The sequence below is a fragment of the Marmota monax genome, unplaced genomic scaffold (assembly GCF_021218885.2).
Source record: "Marmota monax isolate L192 unplaced genomic scaffold, Marmota_monax_Labrador192_F-V1.1 WCK01_AAM20220418_F8-fsc00280, whole genome shotgun sequence".
NCBI lineage: Eukaryota > Metazoa > Chordata > Mammalia > Rodentia > Sciuridae > Marmota > Marmota monax.
Window position 1 is genome coordinate 1,312,254 of NW_026692080.1, and position 24,012 is coordinate 1,336,265.

Genomic DNA, 24,012 nt, shown 5'->3' on the forward strand with positions numbered 1-24,012 from the left:
CCTATTGTCATCCTGAAAAACTGGATAAGCAAGACCCATCTCAGCGTTAACAGCCCTCCATGTTTGGGCATGGAAAGCTCTCCCCGAAACACCCCCACCATACGGCGGTGGATCCGGGGGATCGCTTTTCTTGAGCCCCTGTTTATTTCTGTTCCCTTCTCCTATAGCTAAACTCTCTAGCTGACGAGACAGCCTCCCGAGCTCTTCCTCCTCATCCTCCTCTTCCTCTGACCCACTTTCACATGGGGGTGTGCGCAGCGTACTGAAATCTGGATACAATCGTCTCCTCCCCTGTTTCATGCTCCGCACACTCCCATCCTTCTGAGATACCTCACTTCCTGCCGTCTCCGATTTCTCCTCATGTAATTGCTCTAGAACTTCCTGTCCTTTAGTAAGTGCTTCCTGACATCTGCCATCTGTAAGGCAACTACGGACCATTTTCCAAAGGGGTATCACCCCACCCTCTAATATGCCCTGCTCAGAAGCAAAGTCAAGATCTTTGCCTAATTTATCCCAACTAGGTACAGTAAGGCTGCCCGAAAATGCAAACCACGGTGCAGCGATATCTATCTTCTGTAAAAATCTCTGGGATTACTATGTTTCACTTCCAGGCCCTTGGAACGTAACAGGCCATCTAGGGCCAGGAGAAGTGGACTTGAAGATGTGGCACCCATGACACAACAACAAAAGAAGCACAAAAAACAAAAGCGAAATGACACAATAAAAGAAACACAGAAAACAAAAGCGAAAGTAGAAGCGAAAGTACACAGTGCAGCTGCAATAAAATGTAATGCTCTCTCTTTCTTTACAGAGGAGCTGCCCCGCTTTGGTCGTGGATCCCACTTATTGGGACTAACCCCGCTTTGGTCGCGGATCCCACTTACCTGGGACTAACCAGTGCACCACCCCTGACTGCTGAAAGTTCTGGTTCCCGGGTTTTGGCACCACTTGTCGCGACCCCTTGCCCGCAAGGAAGACGCAACTCAGGAATCTTCTTTCAGCAGTTTATTCAGGCCCTTGATGTTTCTTCTTCTCCTCCTCGGATGCCCCTCCCAGCCTTAATAAAGCATCTCAAGCCCCAATGCGAAGCTGCCACGTGGAGCTTTCTCATAGGGTGGTGAAAAACCATGCGCCAACTCTCCCAAATAAGGAGTTGTTTGTCACATACCACAGCGGAGCCAGCGCCATCTTGTAATGGCAACCATAGTCTGCAGAAACGGCAGAAGCGGCTCACCACACATATATACTATATTTTCTTCATTCATTCATTCATCTGTTGAAGGGCACCTAGGTTGGTTCCATAGCTTAGCTACTGTGAATTCAGCTGCTATAAATATTGATGTGACCATGTCACAATAGTATGTTGACTTTAAGTCCTTTGGGTTTATACCAAGGAGTAGGAAAAATGGTCAAATGGTGGTTCCATTCCAAGTTTTCTGAGGAATCTCCATACTGCTTTGCAGAGTGGTTGCACCAATTTGCAGTCCCACCAGCAATGTATGTCATAGGTATCTTCATGGGGGTTGCCTTGAATTTGAATACTTTTGGTAGTATGGCCATTTTGACAATATTAACTCTGCCTATCCAAGACCATGGAAGGTGTTTCTATCTTTCAAGACTTTCAATTTCTTTCTTTAGTATTCTGTAGTTTTCACTGTAAAGATCTTTCACCAATTTGGTTAAATTTGTTCTTAAGTATTCTTTTTTAAGTTTATTGTGAATGGGCTAGTTTTTCTAATTTCTTTTTCAGCAGATTCATTATTGGGGTAAGAGGAAATGACCATTTGGTATTTAATGGATACTAAGTTTCTGTTTGGGAATATCAAATGATTTTTGGAGATGGATGGTAGCAATAGCTCAACAATGAGAATGTACTTAATGCTGTTGAATTATATATATATATATATATATATATATATATATATATATATATATATATATATTATAAGATGATAAATATTGTGTTATGTATATTTTTCCATAATTATAAATACATTTACTTTTTTTTATAGATGTCATAGATTCATTTATTAAATCTGGGCCAAATCAATTAAAAGAATTCTGAAAAAATTCACCATTCTAGATGCCATTAAGAACACTCATGAGTCATGGTAGGTCAAAATATTAACATTGACAGGAGTTTGGAAGAAGTTGATTCTTTTTTTTTAATTGGTTATTCAAAACATTACAAAACTCTTGACATATCATATTTCATACATTCGATTCAAGTGGGTTATGAACTCCCATTTTTACCCCAAATACAGATTGCAGAATCACATCGATTACACATCCACATTTTTACATAACGCCATATTAGTAACTGTTGTATTCTGCTACCTTTCCTATCCTCTACTATCCCCCTCCCCTCCCCTCCCATCTTCTCTTTCTACCCCATCTATTGTAATTTAATTCTTTCCCTTGTTTTTTTCCCTTCCCCCTCACAACCTCTTATATGTAATTTTGTATAACAATGAGGGTCTCCTTCCATTTCCATGCAATTTCCCTTTTCTCTCCCTTTCCCTCCCACCTCATGTCTCTGTTTAATGTTGATCTTTTCCTCCTGCACTTCCTCCCTGCTCTGTTCTTAGTTACTCTCCTTATATCAAAGAAGACATTTGGCATTTGTTTTTTAGGGCTTGGCTAGCTTCACTTAGCATAATCTGCTCTAATGCCATCCATTTCCCTGCAAATTCCATGATTTTGTCATTTTTTAGTGCTGCATAATACTCCATTGTGTATAAATGCCATATTTTTTTTTATCCATTCATCTATTGAAGGGCATTTGGGTTGGTTCCACAGTCTAGCTATTGTGAATTGTGCTGCTATGAACATCGATGTGGCAGTATCCCTGTAGTGCGCTCTTTTAAGGTCTTCAGGGAATAGTCCGAGAAGGGGAATAGCTGGGTCAAATGGTGGTTCCATTCCAAGCTTTCCAAGGAATCTCCATACTGCTTTCCAAATTGGCATCACCAATTTGCAGTCCCACCAGCAATGTACAAGAGTACCCTTTTCCCCACATCCTCTCCAGCACTTGTTGTTGTTTGACTTCATAATGGCTGCTAATCTTACTGGAGTGAGATGGTATCTTAGGGTGGTTTTGATTTGCATTTGTCTGACTGCTAGAGATGGTGAGCATTTTTTCATGTACTTGTTGATTGATTGTATGTCCTCCTCTGAGAAGTGTCTGTTCAGGTCTTTGGCCCATTTGTTGATTGGGTTCTTTGTTATCTTATTGTTTAATTTTTTGAGTTCTTTGTATACTGTGGATATTCGGGCTCTATCTGAAGTGTGAGGAGTAAAAATTTGTTCCCAGCAAGTAGGCTCCCTATTTACCTCTCTATTGTTTCTCTTGCTGAGAAAAAACTTTTTAGTTTGAGTAAGTCCCACTTGTTGATTCTAGTTATTAACTCTTGTGCTATGGGTGTCCTATTAAGGAATTTGGAGCCCGACCTCACAATATGTAGATCAGAGCCAACTTTTTCTTCTATCAGGTGCAGAGTCTCTGATTTGATATCAAGCTCTTTGATCCATTTTGAGTTAACTTTTGTGCATGGCGAGAGAAAGGGATTCAGTTTCATTTTGTTGCATATGGATTTCCGGTTTTCCCAGAACCATTTGTTGAAGATGCTATCCTTCCTCCATTGCATGCTTTTAGCCCCTTTATCAAATATAAGAAAGTTGTAATTTTGTGGATTGGTCTCTGTGTCCTCTATTCTGTACCATTGGTCCACCCGCCTGTTTTGGTACCAGTACCATGCTGTTTTTTTAACTATTGCTCTGTAGTATAGTTTGAAATCTGGTATCACTATACCACCTGATTCACACTTCCTGCTTAGAATTGCTTTTGCTATTCTGGGTCTTTTGTTTTTCCATATGAATTTCATGATTGCTTTATCTATTTCTACAAGAAATGCCATTGGGATTTTGATTGGCATTGCATTAAACCTATAGAGAACTTTGGGTAATATCGCCATTTTGATGATGTTAGTTCTTCCTATCCATGAACAGGGTATATTTTTTCATCTTCTAAGGTCTTCTTCTATTTCTCTCTTTAGGGTTCTGCAGTTTTCATTGTATAAATCTTTCACCTCTTTTGTTAGGTTGATTCCCAAGTATTTTATTTTTTTTGAGGATATTGTGAATGGGGTGGTTGTCCTCATTTCCATTTCAGAAGTTTTGTCGCTGATATACAGGAATGCCTTTGATTTATGCATGTTGATTTTATATCCTGCCACTTTGCTGAATTCACTTATTAGCTCTAGTAATTTTTTTGTAGACCCTTTTGGGTCTGTTAGATACAGTATCATATCATCCACAAATAGTGATAATTTAAGTTCTTCTTTTCCTATTTTTATGCCTTTAATTTCTTTTGTCTGTCTGAATTGAGTTTTTAAACACCTCCAATATAAAACAAGAAAACCTTTCAAATTAAAATTCTAACTTAATTTAACAAGTTCAAAATCAATGAGCCACAAGGTCATTACCAAATGTGAACAATACCTATGTTGTTGGATTTTGAATGATTAAGATTACAAGTAGAAAGTGTCTAACACCAAAACAATAATATTTATGCCCTAAATAATGGAGCATCTACATACATCAAACAAACAAATCCTTTTCAATTTCAAGAATCAAGTAGCCCTCAACACAATATACTGAGTGACTTTAACACACCTCTCTTCCCACTGGATAGATCCCACTCCCCCCCCACCACCAAAAATAAAAAATAAAAAAATAATAAAGAAACTATCAAACTAAAAAAATACAATCAATAATTTAGACTTTACAGACATATATAAAATATTTTATCCATCAAAGACTGAATACACTTTCTTTTCAACAGCATACATATCCTTCTCTAAAATAGACCATATCTTAACAAAGCAACTCTTAACAAATACAAAAAATAGAGATAATATCTTGTATTTTTTGAAATCATAATGGAATGAAATTAGAAATCAATGATAAAAAATAGAAGCTACTCTAACACTTGGAGACTAAATAATATCCTATCGAATGACCAATGGATATCAGAAGAAATCCAGGATAAAATAACAAAATACTTAGAAGTAAATGAGAATAGAGATACAACATCTCAAAATCTCTGGTACACTATGAAGCCAGTTCTTTACATTAAGCTCATTCATTAAAAAAAATAGAAAGTAACCAAATAAATAACTTAACATTATATCTCAAAGCCCTATAGAAAGAACAACACCAAAAGAAGCAGAAGACAGGGAATAATTAAAATCAGACCTGAAATCAATAAAATTGAAACAAACTATTCAAACACTTTATACAAAATGTTGGTTCTTTGAAAAAATAAGATCGAAAAACCTTTAACCAAGCTAACGTAGAATAGGAGAGAAAAAATTCAAATTACTAAAATTCATGTTGAAAAAGGAACTCTCATGACAGACACTACTGAACTACAGGAATAGTAAGAAACTATTTTGAATTGTATATTCTAATATGCAGAAAATCTTGAAGACATTGACAAATTTCTAGAAACACATAACTGCCCAAATTGAATCAGGAGGACATAGAAAATTTAAACAGATCAATTTCAAACAATGAAATTGAAGACACCATCAAAATCCCATGAATTAGGAGAAGCCCAGGACCAGATGAATTATCACCTGAGTTTTTTTTTTAAAGAGAGAGAGAGAGAGAGAGAGGGAATTTTAATATTTATTTTTTAGTTTTCGGCGGACACAACATCTTTGTTTGTATATGGTGCTGAGGATCGAACCCGGGCCGCACGCATGCCAGGCGAGTGCGCTACTGCTTGAGCCACATCCCCAGCCCATCACCTGAGTTTTATAAGACCTTCAAACAAGTACTTACACCAAATACCACTCAAATTGTTCCATGAAATACAAAAGGAGGGAACCCTTCCAAATTCATTCTATTAATCTAGTATCACTTTGATACCAACCAAACAAAAACACATCAAGAAAAGAAAACTTTGGACCAATATCCCTGATGAACATAAATGCAAAAATTTTTTTAACAAAATACTGGCAAATCACAACACTTTAAAAAGATGGTGCACCATGAATAAATGGGGTTCATCCCAGGGATGCAAGATTGATTCAATAAATGGAAATCAATAAAAAATTCATTACATCAATAGACAAAGGCAAGAATCACATGATTATCTCAATAGATTCACAAAAAGCATTTGAAAAAATACAGCATTCTTTTACATTCAAAACAGTAGAAAAACCAGGGATAGTAGGAATATACCTCAAAATTGTGAAAGCTATATATGTTAAACCCAAGGCCAACAATTCAAACTATCCCTATTTGCCAACAAAATGATTTTATACTTTGAAGGTCCAAAAAAGTTCACCAGAAAACTTCAAGAACTTATAGAAGAATTCAGCAAAGTAGCAGAATATAAAATCAACACCCATAAATTAATTGCATTCCTATAATTCAGCTATGAATCCACTGAAAGAGAAATTAGGAAAACTACCCCATTCACAATAGCCTCAAAAAAATAAAATAATATACCTGGGAATCAATATAACAAAAGAGTTGAAAGACCTCTATAAAGAAAACTACAGAACACTAAAGAAAGAAATGGAAGAAGACCTTAGAAGATGGAAATATCTCTCATGTTCTTGGATAGGCAGAATTAATTGTCAAAATGGACATACTACCCAAAGTGCTATAAAGATTTAATCCAATTCCTATTAAAATCACAATTGACATTCTCCATAGAAATAGGAACATAAGTCATGAAATTTATTTGGAAAAATAAGAGGCCCAGGATAGCCAAAGCAATCCTTAGCAAGAAAAGTCACACAGGAAATAATACTTTATCTTAAATTATACTAAAGATCTATAGTAACAAAAATGATATGGTATTGACACCAAAACAGACATGAAGACCAATGGTATAGATTAGAAGACACAGACAAACTCACATGAATACAGTTGTCTCATACTAGACATACATTGGAGAAGAGATAGCCTTTACAAGAGGTGCTGAAAAAATTGGAAATCCATATATAGCAAAATGAAATTAAATGCCTATCTCTCACTCTGCATAAAACCCAACTCAAAGTGGATCAAGGACCTAAGCATTAAACCATAGACCCTTTGCTTACTAGAAGGAAAAGTAGGTTCAACTCTCCATGTCAGCTTAGGAACTTACTTCCTGAGCAAAACTCTTTAAGTGTAAGAAATAAAATGAAGAATCAGTAAATGGGATGGTATCAAATTTAAAAATATTTAAGCAAAGGAAACAATCAAGAACATGAAGAGAGAACATATAGAATGGGAGAAAGTCTTTATCACCTGAACCTCTGATTGATCATTAATCTCCAGGATGTAAAAATAACTCTAAAAACTTAACACAGACAAAAACCAAATAACCGAATCAATAAACGGCCAAAGAAATTGAACAGGCACTTCAATGAAGAAGAAATATGAATCATCAACAAATGTAGGAAAAAATATCCAGCATCCCTAGCAATTAGAGAAATACAAATTAAAGCTACACTGATACTTCATCTCACTCCAGTCAGAATGGCAATTATCAAAAATATAAGGAACAATAAATGATGGTGATGATGTGGTAGACAAGGTACACTCATACATTGCTGGTGGAAATGCAAATTGGTGCAACCACTCTGGAAAACTGTGTGGAGATTCTTCAGAAAACCTGGAATGAGCCACCATTTGATCCAGTTATCTCACTTCTTGGTATATACACCAAGGACTTAAAATCAATATACTATCGTGACATGGCCACATCAATATTTATAGCCACTGAATTCACAATAGCTAAGCTATGGAACCAACCTAAGTGCCCTTCAACACATGAATGAATGAATGAAGAAAATATAGTGGAATATTACTCAGCTGTAAATGGAATATTACTCAGCTGTAAAGAAGACTGAAATTATAGCATTTGCCAGTAAATGGATGAAACTAGAGATTATCATTCTTTGTGAAACAAGCCAACCCCCAAAACCTAAAGGCTGAATGTTCTGACAATGTGGTTGCTGACATACAATGTGGGGTAGCTGGAGGGAGGAATAGAAGTTCATTGGATTAGACAAAGAGGAATGAAGGTAAGGGTGGTGGATGGAAAAGATAGTAGATGAGTCAGACATAACTTTCCTATGTTCACTTATGAATACATGACCCCTGTAATACCACATCATGTAAACCACCGAAATTGGAAGTTATACATCATATATCTGTTTTATGTCAAAATGCAACCTACTATCATGTATATCTAAAAATAACAAAAAAGTTAAAAACAAAACAAAAAGAAACAAAAAACTAATAAGAAATGGGTGTAGTCAGCCTAAGGCATTTTCTAACTTTGGAGCATTATCAACGAGAGCACTAACACACAAAATCTTGGCAGAAAACCATAGTAAATCCCCAAAATGAATAAATCATGAGGTTCAAGGATACCAAGCAGGCCCTAAGCTGAAGACACAAGATGCTTCCTTTCTTATTGGAGCACACATGCATTTCATGAAATAGATTTTTTTTAAAGGCAAAAGTTTATCTTTTGACTGGAATCTTTCTTTTTTTAATTTTATTTTTTACTTTAGGTGGACACAGTATCTTTATTTTTTTCTGTGTGGTGCTGAGGATTGAACCCAGTGCCTCACACATGCCAGGCAAACACTCTACCACTGAGCCACAACCTGAGTCCCTGGAATATTTCTTTTAAGAAAACAAAAACTGAGAAAAATATATTACCTAGTAACATTGTCATAGAGAATGCCTTTGAAATGAGCCAACTCAGTAATTTATGTAGAAAAATCACTGCTAGCTAAAGTTTGCCAAACCTCCTTCCTCTACTGCTGACACGGAGACTGGGTTGGAGCAGATCAGAGATCAAGTCACTTTTGAGGCATTGGGCACCAGCTCTCTGGAATCAAGTGCCCCAGATGTGGGACACAGCAACACAATCCCCATTAATCAGCAGAAACATTCCTGTTCCCCAGCACCCTAGTGGTGCTGTACAACACAGAAGTCCCACAGACTGGGCCATTGCAGACCTCACTGCTGAGTATATATAATGCCAGTCAACAGAAACCAAGTCTAGGTTGTAAGGCAGAAGCCTGGAAAATGTGCAGCATTCAGCAGAGGCCCAATCAAACCCCCACCCCAAGCAGAAGTTTCTTATAGCTACTTACTCCTGCTCAGCACTCATAGTTATCAGCCCACTGACAGTGAGTATGGTAGCTGATAGAAGTCTTGGGAACCACAGCAATTAGGGTAGAGGCACCCACCCATCCCCCACTGGCACATTGCTCCTCATAGCTGCTTGCTCTCACCAAGTGCATGAACAGAAACTGACAGCATGGTCCAGGAGTGGGTATAAGTTCTGTGATTTGTAGCAGTCAGAGGCTCCAGTGCCTAGCAGACTACAGATAGCATGCATACATTGGCCTCACATCTGTTGACCTCTTCCAAGTATCCATCCCATTAATAGCAAGTTCCAGTGGTGAGTGAGGGTCCTGTGATCTGCAGCAGCCAATAGAAGCTTTGTGCCCAACCCCTCTTGCCCCAAAGAAGCAGTCCAAGACAGCAGCTGCCACCCAAGTGTATGTAGCCATGGACCATGAACAGTCGACAATGAGTGAGCCTGGGTGGCTGGCAGAAACTGTGGAACCACAGCAACCAATGCAGAGGTTCCCAAGCCCCAGAAGGGCTATGAACCACACAGAGATCTCACAGGCATGGGCCCCATGACCACTGGCAGCTACCAAATGCATTCAAATGCATGACCATGGATGGCATTCTCTGGCAGGAAGAAGAAACCAGCATAACCTCCACCCCTCAGTAGCCAGTGAAAGTCCCCCATACCTCAGCAGCACAGTGCATCCCACTGAGGGTTTCTATAGATCACTGCACAATGTACTTAGACACAGGCCCACTAACCTGTGTGCCCCAGCAGGAGCATCATCCCTGCCACCCAACAATATTATAGCTGAATCACTGTACCACTGCCTCAGGCTTCTGCTCCACAAACCATGAAATCAAAACAGGGGAGCTAACACCTTATTTGACAGCTCTGGGCAATGAAGCCTTTCTATGGGTCTACATTCCTAACTGGGGAGAGACCTGACTACAAGGATAAATGAGTGTTGTCTTTCTTGACCCATCAGAATGCTATTTAATGCCCAGATATACCAAAGAATGAAGGGAACTTCTTAGATTTTTATCAGATATGTGCTGGTGAGACTGCTACCTTCACACTCAGAGAAATTTAGAGATTAAGCTGAGAAGATGTGGGCATTTACTAACCTCCCCAAACCTGATAAAGTCCAAATTGGGAAGATCCAATAATAATCTCTATCTCAATAATTCAGCATGGAATAATATAAATCTTTTATGTCAGTTCTGATCTTACAGGTAGTTTTCATATTGATTGATGGATTTTTCTTTATTATTTCATATTGAATTCCTCAATTCAATTTGGTATATTTCCTTAATGTTTTAAAGCATTGATTGGAATTATTCTTTCCATCTTTTCTTCTTGTTCATGTTTATATTACTTCATTTTTTGTCCTCTTGCATTATCTGTTTCTGTCTCTATCCCTGATCTTTCATCTTTTTTTCTTATTCTCTTCAGGCATGATATAATTTAATAGTAATTTAATTTTCTTTAATACTTAATTTCTCACCTATTCAAGAACATTACCCCTATTTTCCACTTGCTAGTAGACTTGTGGAGAATATTTTTCAATAAGAAGATTTTTTTAGTATGTGGCTTTGTTCTTAAATGTTTGCAGTTACAGGGGATTAGTATCTCATCTCAAAGTGGTACAAGAGACTGAAAATAGCAGCAGACTCATATTGATTTGGAGCACTGAGCTATATCACCAGACTGGTGCATTTAGTAAGAGAAAGCAGCTTGAAAAAGTTTCTTGTAAAACAGTAGAAGAGAATTTTCCCAGAAAATGAGCAAAAATCAACATAGAAATACAGGTAATATGAGAAAGTAAAGGGACTAAGATGCCCCTATAATTTTGTTCACAGCGTTTCAACTACAGACCAGATTGACACTGTACTGGAGGAAATACCAGATAAAGAATTTCAAAGTTGAACTGAAATAAAATCTAAGGAATGAACTAAGGAGACAGGAGGAGTGGATTAGGCAGAAAATGCAGGATATAAAGAGCATTTCAATAAAAGAGATAGAGAAAAATAAAAAATAAAAGAGAGAGATTCTGTAAAATAACAAAACCAAAACCCTGTAAATGAAAAACTCAATAAATAAAATACTAGATCATTGCTGGGAGCCATTAGGCAAGTAGGTATGACAATTTCCTTGCCAGGTACCCCATGTTGCAGTGACATTGAATGTAGGTGACCTTGCTCAAGGACCAGGGCGGATTAGGGTGTTCCCGGTTTAGGATAATCGGGTTTAGGGTGTTCCAGGTTTAAGATTATTCCTGCTGGGAATAGGGCGTATCCTGCTGCCTGAGTTCCCCTTGAGTTCTCACGGGATTCAGACAGTATATTTTGGGAGATAGAAGCCCAGTGGAGGTGGATTTGGGCAGAGAACGTGGATTTCCCCAGAACGTGATTGTAGACGGCTGGTGTGAGTTCGGGAATAAAGAGTTGCTGTTTGAATCTACAAGCTGTGTGGTGGCTCGTGATTGTGTGCCCAGCCAGACTGTGGCATTTGTGCCCAGCCAGACTGCAGCAGATCATGATCAGAATATTTAAGAAATCTGGAATGATATTTATAGACCAAACCCAAGAATTACTGGGATTGAAAAGGAATCCAAGATACAAGCTAAGGTGATAGATAAATTTTTCAGTGAAATATCAGGAAATTTCCCAAATCTTGGGAATAGACATCTAGATACAGTAGGTTTCAGAACCCTAAATAAACAAGATCAAAAGGATGTTTGTCCATTAACATTGTATTTAAAATAACCAATATAAAGAACATGGATAGAATTTTATAAGCTTCAAAAGAAAATAGGTCACATTTAGAAGTAAGCCAAAAACTTCTGATGTCTTAGTGCATATATTATCATGTTGAAAGCATTTGCCGCTCAACATAGACTCAGGTAGACCCTAATACATTAGTAGTGGAATATTATAATATAGCTCTCTCACTAATAGGTCACCAATAGGTCATCCAGATAAAAAAGTCATTAATGTCCTAAAACCACTCTAAACCAAAACAGACCTAACAGACATTTCTAGAATATTTCATTCAACAACAGCTGAATTCATTTTCTTCTAAGCTACTCATGGAACTGTCTACAAAATAGACTATATTTTAAAACACAAATCAAGTCTTAGCAATTGCAAAACAGCATATATGATAAATATATGTGCCAGGTATGAGGGCATATACCTGTAGTCCCAGCTACTCAGGAGGTTAACACAGGAGAATCATTAGAAACAAGGAATGTAAGACCAGACTGGGCAACATAGCAAGATCCTGTCTAAAAGTTTTATAAATGGTCTGGCATAGTGATGCATGCCTGCAACCCCAGCAACTGGGGAAACTGAAGGAAGAGGATCCCACATTTAAAGCCAGCATCAGCAACTTAGCAAAGCTCTAAGCAACTTATTAAGACCCTGCCTCAATGTAAAATGTAAAAAAAAGGCTGGGGATGTGTCTCAGTGGTCAAGTGCCCCTGGATTTAATCCCTGATTATAATTCCATTTATATAACTTTTTAAAATAGTATGCAACCTTATGGGATTGGACTTTTTTCCCCTCACTGCTGGAGATTAAAATAAGGTCCTCTCCCATGCTAGGTAAGCACTCTACCACTGAACTATATCGCCCAGCCCAGGACTGGAGTTTCTCAATCAGAAATTTATCCAGGTCATTGTGTGTGTGTGTGTGTGTGTGTGTGTGTTTTAATATTGGGAATTGAATACAGGGGTCCTTTAGTGCTGAGGCTCATCTCATGCCTTTTTTTGGGGGGTGAAGGTAACAGTAATTGAACCCAAGGGCACCTAACCTTTGATCCACATCCCCAGCCCTTTTCATTTTTAAATTTTGTTTGAAGAAAACACTTTTGAATGATAAACAGATCAGAGAGAAAATTAAGGAAGAATTTTAAAAATTCCTAGAATCCAAGGAGAATTGGATGTTACATCATAACAGTTACATAATGTTACATCATAACAGTACCTAGAACTGCCTTCATGCAGTTTCCTAAAAGGAAAGTATCTAGCTATGAGTGACTATATTAAAAACAGAAAGCCAGGTGTGTTGGCATATGCCTGTAATCCCAGCATCTTGGGAAGCTAAGACAGGAGGATCCCAGTTCAAAGCAAGTCTCAGCAAAAGCGAGGCTCTAAGCAACTCAGTGAGACCCTGTATCTAAATAAAATACAAAATAGGGCTAGGGATGTGACTCAGTGGTTGAGTGCCCCTGAGTTCAATCCCAGGTATCACCTGTCCCCTCCCCTGCATTCCCCCCTCCAAAAAAAAAAAAAAACAGGAAAAAATCTACATCTCAAGGCCAAAGAAAAGCAGAAAAAAGGAAAACATTTCTTATAAAACTGAATGGGACAAGAATGTCAACTCTCCTTTCAATATCTACTTGAAATTTTAACTAGAGCAATTAGACAAGAAAAAAAATTAAGGGATACAAATTGAAAAATAAGTCAATTTATCTGTTTGCACCATAGGATCTTTTACTTAGAAGACCTCCCCAAAACTCTACTAAAGTCTTTTAGAGCTTATAAATGAATTCAACCAAGTAGCAGGATTAAAAAGTCAATAGACAAAAATCACAATGGAGTATTTATCACTCAGTCATAATGACTTTATGATATTTGCCAGCAAATGTATGGATCTGGAGACTCTCATGCTAAGTGAATTAATCGAGTCCCAAAAGACCAATGATCAAATGTTTTTCCTGATATGTGGAAGCTAACTCACAATAAGCATGGGGATGGGGTGAGGGGAAGAATAAAAATGCAGTAAATTAGACAATTGAGTATGGAGGGAAGGGAGAGTCATAAGCAAAGGAAAGACAGTGGAATGAATTTGACATAATTTCTGATGTACATATATTAAAAAAAAGTGAATTCTACCACCATGTACACCCATAAGAACGGGACTCTAACTAGAATAAGATATATACCATGCTTGTATAATTATATCAAAATGGATTCTACTCTCACATAGAGCTAAAAAGAACCAATAAATTTTTTAAAAATAGCTTTTATATGCACCAGTAATAAACCCAATGGAAAAAGAAATCAGGAAAACAATTCTATTTACAATAGCCTTACAAAACCAAAACAGCAACAACAATAACAAACAAGCAAACAAAAAACAAACCTCCCAAGCCACTGAGGAATAAATCTAACTAAGAAGGTGAAAGACATTTTCCATAAAAATTATAGAATAAGGGTCTGGGGTTGTAGCTTAGCGGTAGAGCACCCTCCTAGCACGTGCAAGGCACTGGGTTTTATCCTCAGCACCACATAAATGTAAAATAAATATATTGTGTCCACCTAAAACTAATAAATAAATAAATATTTTAAAATAAATGAATAAATAAAGAAAATAAAGCTATTGTGTTCAACTGCAATTTAAAAAAAGAAAATAATAAAAATTGAAAATCTTAGACCCTAAAGGATAAAAATGTCTCCAATATTCTTGGTGAAGCAGAATTAATACTGTCAAAATTGTCTTATTACTCAAAGCAATCTATATATTCAATGCAATACCCATCAAATACTAATGATATTTTCCCAGAACTAGAAACAAAGTTCTAAAATTCATACGGAAGAATAAAAGACCCAGATGGGACTGCATATTTGTACAACCAATCTGAAAAAGTATATGAAGAATTTCTCAAAGGACTATTAATAGAGCCACCATAAATTGATGGAATGGGAGAACATCATGCTGAGTGAAATAAGCCAAACTCAAAGTCAAGGGTCCAATATTTTCTCTTATACGAGGAAGCTTAGACCAAAATAGGAGAAAGAAATAAAGTAGGAATCCCATGGAAATAGAAGGAATATCAGTGGAGCAGAGGAAAGGAATTAAAGAGGAGGGAAAATATGGAGAAGGAGAGCAATTGTGGAATGTAACTAAACAAATTATTCTATCTATGTATATGAATATACCACAGTGAATTTAATATATGTATCTATAAGGCACTAATTCAAAAAACACTATAAATAAATAGAAGAAGACCAGTAGAATAAAGAAAGGGGAACAGGGAGAGAAAGAAAGTGAAGGAAAAGAGCTACTAGGGACTGGAGTGGAATAAATTATATCCTCTGCATGGATGATTATGTGAAAATAAACTCCACATAATATATAAGTGTAATTTATTAAAGAGAAAAAGAAAAAAACAATAGCTAAAACAGTTCTGAGCAATATTAACAAGCCTGATGATATTGCAATACACAATCTCAAGTTATAGTACAGAGTTGTGGTAACAAAAACAGCATGATATTGAACAGACATGAAGACTAATGGAGTTGAAGAGAAGACACTTAGGTAGTCGTTTGATTGTTGATAAAGGGCCAAAAACATATATTAAAGAAAAGATAGCCTTTTACACAAATGTTAGGAAAACTGGATGTCCGCATGTAGAAAAATGAAACTAGATATCTATCTTACCCTCCACAAATGTAAACCAAAATGGACCAAAGACCTAAGAATAAGAGACTTCACAACTGCAAGAAGAAAACATACACTCATCACTGCAATCTATATGCACAAGCATCAACTGCCTTGACAACACTCCCAAAGCTCTTTAGCTTTTATTTCTTTAAATAAAATCAAGAATTATTAAATTGGGTGGCATTGAACTAAAAATCTGCACAACAAAAGAACCAAAAGCACAAAGATAGAGCCCACAGAATGTGAGAATATCTTTGCCAGCTACTTTTCTGATAGAGAATTAATATCTGAAACATACAAAGAAATGCAAAGCTTTATATTGAGAAAACTACCCAAATAGTTTAATCAATAAATGGACAAATTTATGAGACATACACTTTTTTCCAAAGAAAAATACAAATGGCTAACAAATATATGAAAAATGTTTAACATCTTTAGCAATAAGGAAAATGCAAATCAAAACTATCATCTCACAAGAATCTAAATAATAAATTCTGGCAAGGATGTGGGGAAAAAGAACACTTATACATTGTTGACAGAAATTTAAATGAGTGTAACCAGAATGGAAATCAGCATGGAGGTTTCCAAAAGACTAAGAAGGAAACAACCATATGATCAGCTATTTCACTTTTTGGTATTTATTCCAAAGAGGTATTTAGTATACATAGTGATACTTGTATTCCAATGTTTATAGCAGCACCATTCATAATAATCAATTTATGAAAACATCTTATGTATCTGTTATCAGATGAATGAATAAAAAAAACATGGTGCATGATGCAATGGAGTTTTACTCAGCTGTGGAGAGGAATGAAATTGAAACATTTTCTGGATAGTGGATGGACCTAGAGAAATCATGCAAAGTGTAATGAACCAGACTCATGAAGTCAAATCATGAATGTCTTCTGTTATATGCATATGAGAGAGAGAGAGAGAGAGAGAGAGAGAGAGAGAGAGAGAGAGAGAGAGAGAGAGAGAGAGAGAAAGTGGCTCTTCCAACAATCAAAGGGAGAACAGTAAAGTAGAGGAATGGAAATGAGGGAAAAAGAGGAGGTGATGGAAAAGAAAAATACTGGGTGATGAAATTGACCAAATCATGCTATGTGCATGTATGACTAAATCACAATGGAATCTCATTTCTAGGTATAATCTGCCAATTAAAAAATTAATAGAAGGTAAGTCAGTAGAGTAGAGGAAGGAAATGAGGAATTATGAGGAAGTACTAGGGAATTAAACTAAGCCAAGTATATCATATGTAAATATGTCACCATGAATTTCATTATTATGGAGTCTGCCTGAGCAATTATCAGTTTATGAATATATAAATAATGTGATACAATCGAATACTTTTAGCCATTAAGATTAATGAAATCCTTTTTTTGGTGACAACATTAATTGCCCCCCCCCCCCCAACATAATGTGTTGTGAAATAAGCCAAGCACAAAACACATATTGCATGATATTATTTATATGTGGATGCTAAAATGTTTTTGTTACACAAAAGAAACATTAAAATTGTGATTATTGTGATTATTGGAAGATAGGGTACTTATGGATCATTGGTGGTGTGGAAGTTTGCCAAAGTATTAATAATTATAGTGAGAAGAAATGAATTCAAGGTATCTATTTTCCAGCATACTCATTATAGTTAATGGAAATATAATGTTGAAAAATACTGAGTGAATATTTTGTAAGGATTCTGGCTATGGAAATGTACAAGAGAGCAAATTTCCTCTGGTGAGCAAACTCCAGGCGGGTAACAGGTGCCCTGTTTTCCACACCTAGAATATTCTGCAGTTTCTCCCTGGAACCAGTAAGATAACTAATACATATGCAATGCCTAGCTGCTGTAGTAATGTCCTTTGTGAGGAGGCTCTGTGCTATCATCTTATCAGCTTTGACCTTGATCTCAGACACTCAGCTCCTGGGAATAGAGGAACTCTCTTGATAGACAATCACAATGTTTCACTGCACCTAAACCTGTCCACATAACAGTAACCTTATAAAATGGACTTTCTTGAGAGCTACACAAAGCTCCTAACATTGCACATTGTAACTAAGTATGTATTTGAGGAATAAGCTGCATAATGTTGCTGACTCTGGAACCTGCCTAGTGATATAATGAACAATAAGTACTAATGATGCCAATGACATAATGTAACCTATTGATATAAATAAAGCTGGCAGCTCAAGCAAGCAGCCTTTGTTTGCCTCTGTACTTTTCTTCTGTCTCCTTTTGCTTTCCTTGCAAATGTTAACTATTCTCACTACAAAAATGATAACTATATGAAGAAATAAATTTCTTAATTAGCTAGATTTAACTATTTCACAATGTATATTTACATAAAAACATGTTTTACACTATACATATAGTTTTAGTTATCAGCTTCTAAAGTTAAATATTAAAAATAAATGATATAGAACAATAAAAAACATGCAATTCTTATACAGTTGGCCATGTATATACCCTGTTTTCTGGTACTGGGGATTGAAACCAGGTGTGCTTTACTTCTGAGCTACATCCTCAAATCATTTTTACTTTTATTTTAAGCAGGGTTTTGCTGAAGTGCTGAGGCTGGCCTCAAACCTTGTTGCTGGGATTACAGGTGTGTACCTCTGCACTCAGCTATATATTCTATTTTAATGTTAATTTTACATTTGTTATCAAGAAGTTAATATCAATATAATTGGGTTACTTTGTATTAAAAATAGCTTGGATTGTGCAGAGGGGAGTGAGGGGTGGGATAGAGCTGTGGGAATGGGAAGGATGGTAGAATGAGACAGACATTATTACCCTATATGTTTTTATAATCACATTACTGGTATGACTCTGCACCATGTACAGCCAGAGGAATGAGAAGTTGTGCTCCATTTGTGTACAGTGTATCAAAATGCATTCTACTGTCATGTATAACTAATTAGAACAAATTTAAAAATAATAGAAGGGAGACTAGTAGAATAGAAGTAGAGGATAATGGATAGAAAGGAAAGGGAAAGGGGAGGTACTAGGGAATGAAATTGATCAAATTATACTGTTTTATTATGTGCATGTATGAATATATTATAACAATTTTGTTATGTATAATTATAATGCACCAATAAAAATTAAAAATGCTAAAATATCTTGTGAAAAAAAATTTTTATAAGGTCTAGAAAAACTGTAATTTGTAGCCAAATTATAAAGAAGACATTATCTATAGTACGCTGATTATAGATCTTTTTAATGTATACTGAGAGGGGTAGCTAGACCATATAGTGGTTCCATTCCCTACTACTGCACTTCCCTGCATTTTTTGAAGAATTTACATATTGATTTCCAGAGTGGTTGCATTAATTTAAGTCCCACCAACAATGTATGAGTGTATTTTCCCTGATATCCTTGCTAACATACAGTATTATTTATGTTCTTGATAATTGCCATTCTGACTGAAGTGAGATGAAATCTTAATGTAGTTTTGATTTGCAATTCCCTGATTGCTAGAGATGTTGAACTTTTTTTCCCTATATTTATTGGCCATTTGTATTTCTTATTTTGAGATCTGCTTAGTTCTTTTGCTTATTTCTTAATTGGGTTATTTATTTTTTTGGTGTTAAGTTTTTGAATTTTTTATACATTATGAATATTAATTCCCTATCTGAGGAGCAGATGACAAAGATCTCCCATTCTTTAGACGCTCTCTTTATGCTTTTGTTTCCTGTGCTGTGAAATTTTTAATTTTATGCCATTCCAATTATGGTTATTGGTTTTATTTCTTCTGCTTTGGGAGTCTTATTAAGGAAGTTGATGCATGTGCCAATATGTTGGAATGTTAAGCCTGCATTTTCATTTTGTAGTTGAAGTTTCTCTTCTAATTGCTAGATCTTTGATGAACTTAGAATTGACTTTTGTTCGAGGTGAAGGGTAAGCATCAAGTTTCATTCTTCTACATAGATTTATCCAATTTTCCCAGTGCCATTTATTTAAAAGGCCATTTTTCCTCCAATGTAGTTTTTTTAAAAACTTTCTTGAGCCTCAGGTAACTGTAAGTATGTGGGTTTTCCTCATTTTTTTTTTTCTATTCTGTTCCATTGGACTTTATGTCTATTTTGGTGCCAATAATATACATTTTGTCTTAATATAGCTCTGCATTATATTTGAGATCAGGCATTATGATGTATCCAGCTCACTCTTGTTCAAAATTGCTTTGGCTATTCTAGGTCTCTTATTTTTCCAAATGAATTTTAAAATTACTTTTTCTCTGTGAAGAATGTCATAGGTATCTTTTAAAAATTTTGTTTTTTTAAAATTAATTTTTATTTGTTCTTTTTAGTTATACATGACAGTAGAATGTTTTTTGATATATTATATATACATGGAGCATAACTTCCCATTCTTGCAGTTGTACATGCGAGTTACACTGGCTGTGTATTCATATATGAACATAGGAAAGTAATTCATTCTACTGCTTTTCCTATTCCTGTCCCTCTTCCCTTTCCTTCATTACCCTTTGTGTAATTCTAAGTACTTCTATTCTTCCCTCCCCATCTATTGTGTGTTAGCATACATCCATCAGAGAGAACATTCGACCTTGGGTGTTTTGGGATTGGCTTATTTCACTTACATGATGCTCTCCAGTTCCTTCTATTTACCGGCAAATACCATAATTTCATTCTTCTTTATGGCTGAACAATATTCCATTGTGCATATATGCCACATTTTCTTTATCCATTCATCTGTTGAAAGGCACCTAGATTAGTTCCATAGCTCAGCTATTGTGAATTCAGCTACTACAAACATTGATGCAGCCAGATCACCATAATATGTTGATTTTAAGTCGTTTGGGTATATACCGAGGAGTGGGATAACTGGATCAAATGGTAGTTCCATTCCAAGTTTTCTGAGGAATCTCCATACTGCTTTCCAGAGTAGCTGAACCATTTTGCAGTCCCACCAGCAATTGTTGTCAGAGGTATTTTGTTGGGGATTGCCTTGAATGTGATTAACACTTTTGACAGTATGGTTATTTTGACAATATTAATTCTGCCTATCTAAGACCATTGAAGTTCTTTCTGTTTTTCAAGATCTTTAATTTTTTTTAAGTATTCTATAGTTTTCATTGTAAAGATCTTTTACTTCTTTGGTTAGATTTATTCTTAAGTACTTTTTTTTGAGTTTATTGTGAATGAAATAGTTTTTCTAATTTATTTTTTTAGCAGACTCATTATTGGAATATTAGAAAGTAATTGATTTGTATATGTCAACTTTATACTCTGCAAAATTTGTTTATCATCTCTAGAAGTCTTCTGATGGAGTTCTTGAATCTTCTAAATGCAGAATCATGTCACTGATAAGCATATACTTTTGCTGCTGCTTTTCCAACTTCTATCTGAATGTAACCTGTCATTTTTCTCTTGCAACTTTTAAAATTAATATTTCTTTCTATTATTCCTTTTCTGTACATTACACAAATTCATTGTTATGTGTTTTGTAGAAGTTATTTTTTGATCCTGCTATTTATTTTTTTTAAATAACGTGTTAAGATAGTATTTTTGCTTTGAAAAAGAGTAACGTTTAATGTGCATTTTTTGAGCATTATATTAATTTTAGTAATTTCTCCTGTTTTTAAAATTTTTATTGGTTTTTGGTTATACAAAATAGTAAAATCCATTTTGATATAATTATATAGGTATGGAATCTGTCTTATTCTAATTAGGACCCCCTTCTTGTAAATGCACATGATAGTGAGATTCACTGTGATGATATGCCTCTTTTACTTAGATTTCCATCTTGTTCCTAAGATTTGGAAAAATTTCTAGTATTAACATATTAATTGTGCATTAATTTAGTTTGTATTTCAGATCCTTTGTCTACCCCAGTGGTTCTTAAATTTGGTCTTGATATTATCCAAGATTTTTTTTCTTTTTTTATGGTGCTGGGGATTGCACCCAGGGCCTTGTGCATGCAAGGAAAGCACTCCACCAGCTGAGCTATATCCCCAGTCCAATCCCAGGTTTTTTGATTATTCTGGTGAAAGTCTTTTAAATATTTTATTGTTCAGTTTACTGTCAAGATTATATACTTTGTCTTCAAGTCCTGAAAATCTCTGCAAAAGTGGTCCAAACTATTGGTGATGTTTTCCATAGAATTTTTAATATGATTTATTGAGTCTTTCATTTTCAGGATTTCCACTTGGTTATTTTTTCAGAAGGGGCCCTATCTCTTTATTGAAACCTGTATTTTCTAATTATTCCTCACCTCTCCTTTTATCTTGTTGAATATTTTAATTATGAATTTTCTAAATTCTTCAACATTTCTTATACCATTATATCAGTGGGGTGGGGTCAGTTGTTGAACTGTTGTGGGCTGTTTGGTTTTTTTTTTCCCCCACAGGCAGTCTTTATCAGAACTGGAATCTCACACAACAGTGACCCAAAAAGTTTATTGATGCCACACAGTGGCAACTATAATGTAACAGTGGCCTCTGAAATACCATAGGTGATCTCACTCAACCACACAATAGATACTAATAGAATGCAGATGCACTGATTCATGATGAGACTATAGTGTAGAGGTCTACAAATAGCCACATAGCAGGGAAAAGACTTAATGGCCAAAAGCAGACATTCTGTGCCTCCCATTGTGTGGAAAATATAAAGCTGAACTGCACATCCCATGTAGCTGATGGTCTTCTTAGAAGTTCCTAGGTTAAACAGCCTCTGAGGCACAATGCTTGAGGTATAACACATGTTCAAAAAGGAGAGGTCAGTGAGGGAAAATTACATAGGGCTGTGGAGATGGGGATCTAACCTAGAAACCAGAATGATAATGATGTTTCCTATCATTGTCATGGGGCATGTAATCAGAAGAACAATGAATAGAGGAAGCTCTAGCCAAGGACAGTCAGCAAACCTTAGTAGAATAAATTATTCAGGGTAGCTTTCATTAATTAAAGCCATTCTCTTCAATTTATACTCCTTACTGTAAAAAAAGTGACAAAATTGGTAGATTTATTAGTAGTCATAAATAACTGTGCATTTACCAGCCTAATAGAAGATGAATATATCTTGCTAAGAATATAAATCTTCTGGGAGTAGGTGACCAAGCTTTCCTATATGACAGTATAAATTATAAGCAGTTAACTTCCCCATGTAAGTTAGTAATTTTCAAACTTAATTTGATGCTTTGTTTAATAAGGCTGAAAATAGACATCTTAAGTTCTGATGATGGTTAAATAAAAAATAGACATCTTAAGTTATGTACTTTGTAGACTCCAAAACAATGCTTTTCAAATTTTTGCTGGCATAAAAAATAGTGGAATATGTTGTTAAAATGAAGTTTACTGGTTTATCACATTAGGTGTCTGATAGAAGAGATGTGGAATGGTACACTGGAACATATGGTTAATTTTCAGACACACTGCTTCAATCAGTATAAAATGTCAAGAGTAAAAACATTCAGTTTATAAGAGCTGAAGAAGGAGAACACTTGGTTCTATGAAAATCATCTAGATAGTCTCATTCAACTTCACAAATTACTTGATTAATGTTCATATCTATGGGTAGTTAGAAGACTTGGGTTTTAATAAATATTTCTTATTCTTTGGCATTGAGGAAGAAATTTAAACATTTTAAGTAGGTTCTTGAGCTATAAGTTCAGATAGTTGAGCTATTACAATGTTTTTTTCATTGTTTTAAGAATTTCATTTTGCATGTACTTTTTTCTGACATAAGAATTCAAGTTTTTGAGCACTTGATCAGTTTATGTTAAATTTTTTTCTCATGTAGGAATTTTCTATTATAAACTGAGCTTATCGTCCTGTTGCAATGTAAGAGTTTAGTTAATTATCAATGAATGACTGTATATTTGTTTATTTAACTCCAGATAATGGCTGTCAGGAGAAAAGCCCCATTCAGGCCCAGAGGCATATTTAGATTTTTAAGCTATTTTACACTTCCTGGATATATTTCTTTGTTTTTTCAAATAAAATAGACTCAATATCCTGTAGCTGAGTAAAGCAGCCTTTTTTCATTTTTTTTCTCTTTTTTCCTCCCCTCTTCTGGTGACATGCATTACATGAAATCCACAATCTCTTGTAAGATGGGGAATATTCAGATGAGAAATTATGATGGTGTCCCAGTAACAAAATTCTGGGTTACTCTTCCACTCACTTAGTGGTTCAGGATATCTGATTACATTATTACAGGAACAAAGCATAATTTTGATAGTCTCTATTTTATTAAATCCTCAAAGCCATCTTGTTAGGTTCACACAAAGCTCTGCAGAGATAAGATGTGAATGTAGCTGTTTGATCATATGCCATTCTAGTTCAAATGTGTGCTATCAAATAATAAATCCAACTAATCTGTAATGATCCCTGTGTGCCAAATACTCCAATAATATTTCACATCCATTAAATCATT

General features: G+C 35.5%; 1 pseudogene; it reads right to left on the bottom strand.

Annotated features, from left to right (window-relative positions):
• Nucleotides 1–21,933: 21,933 nt before the first annotated feature.
• Nucleotides 21,934–22,548, bottom strand: LOC124103296 (olfactory receptor 2B11-like; annotated as a pseudogene).
• Between the last annotated feature and the right edge of the window lie 1,464 nt (nucleotides 22,549–24,012).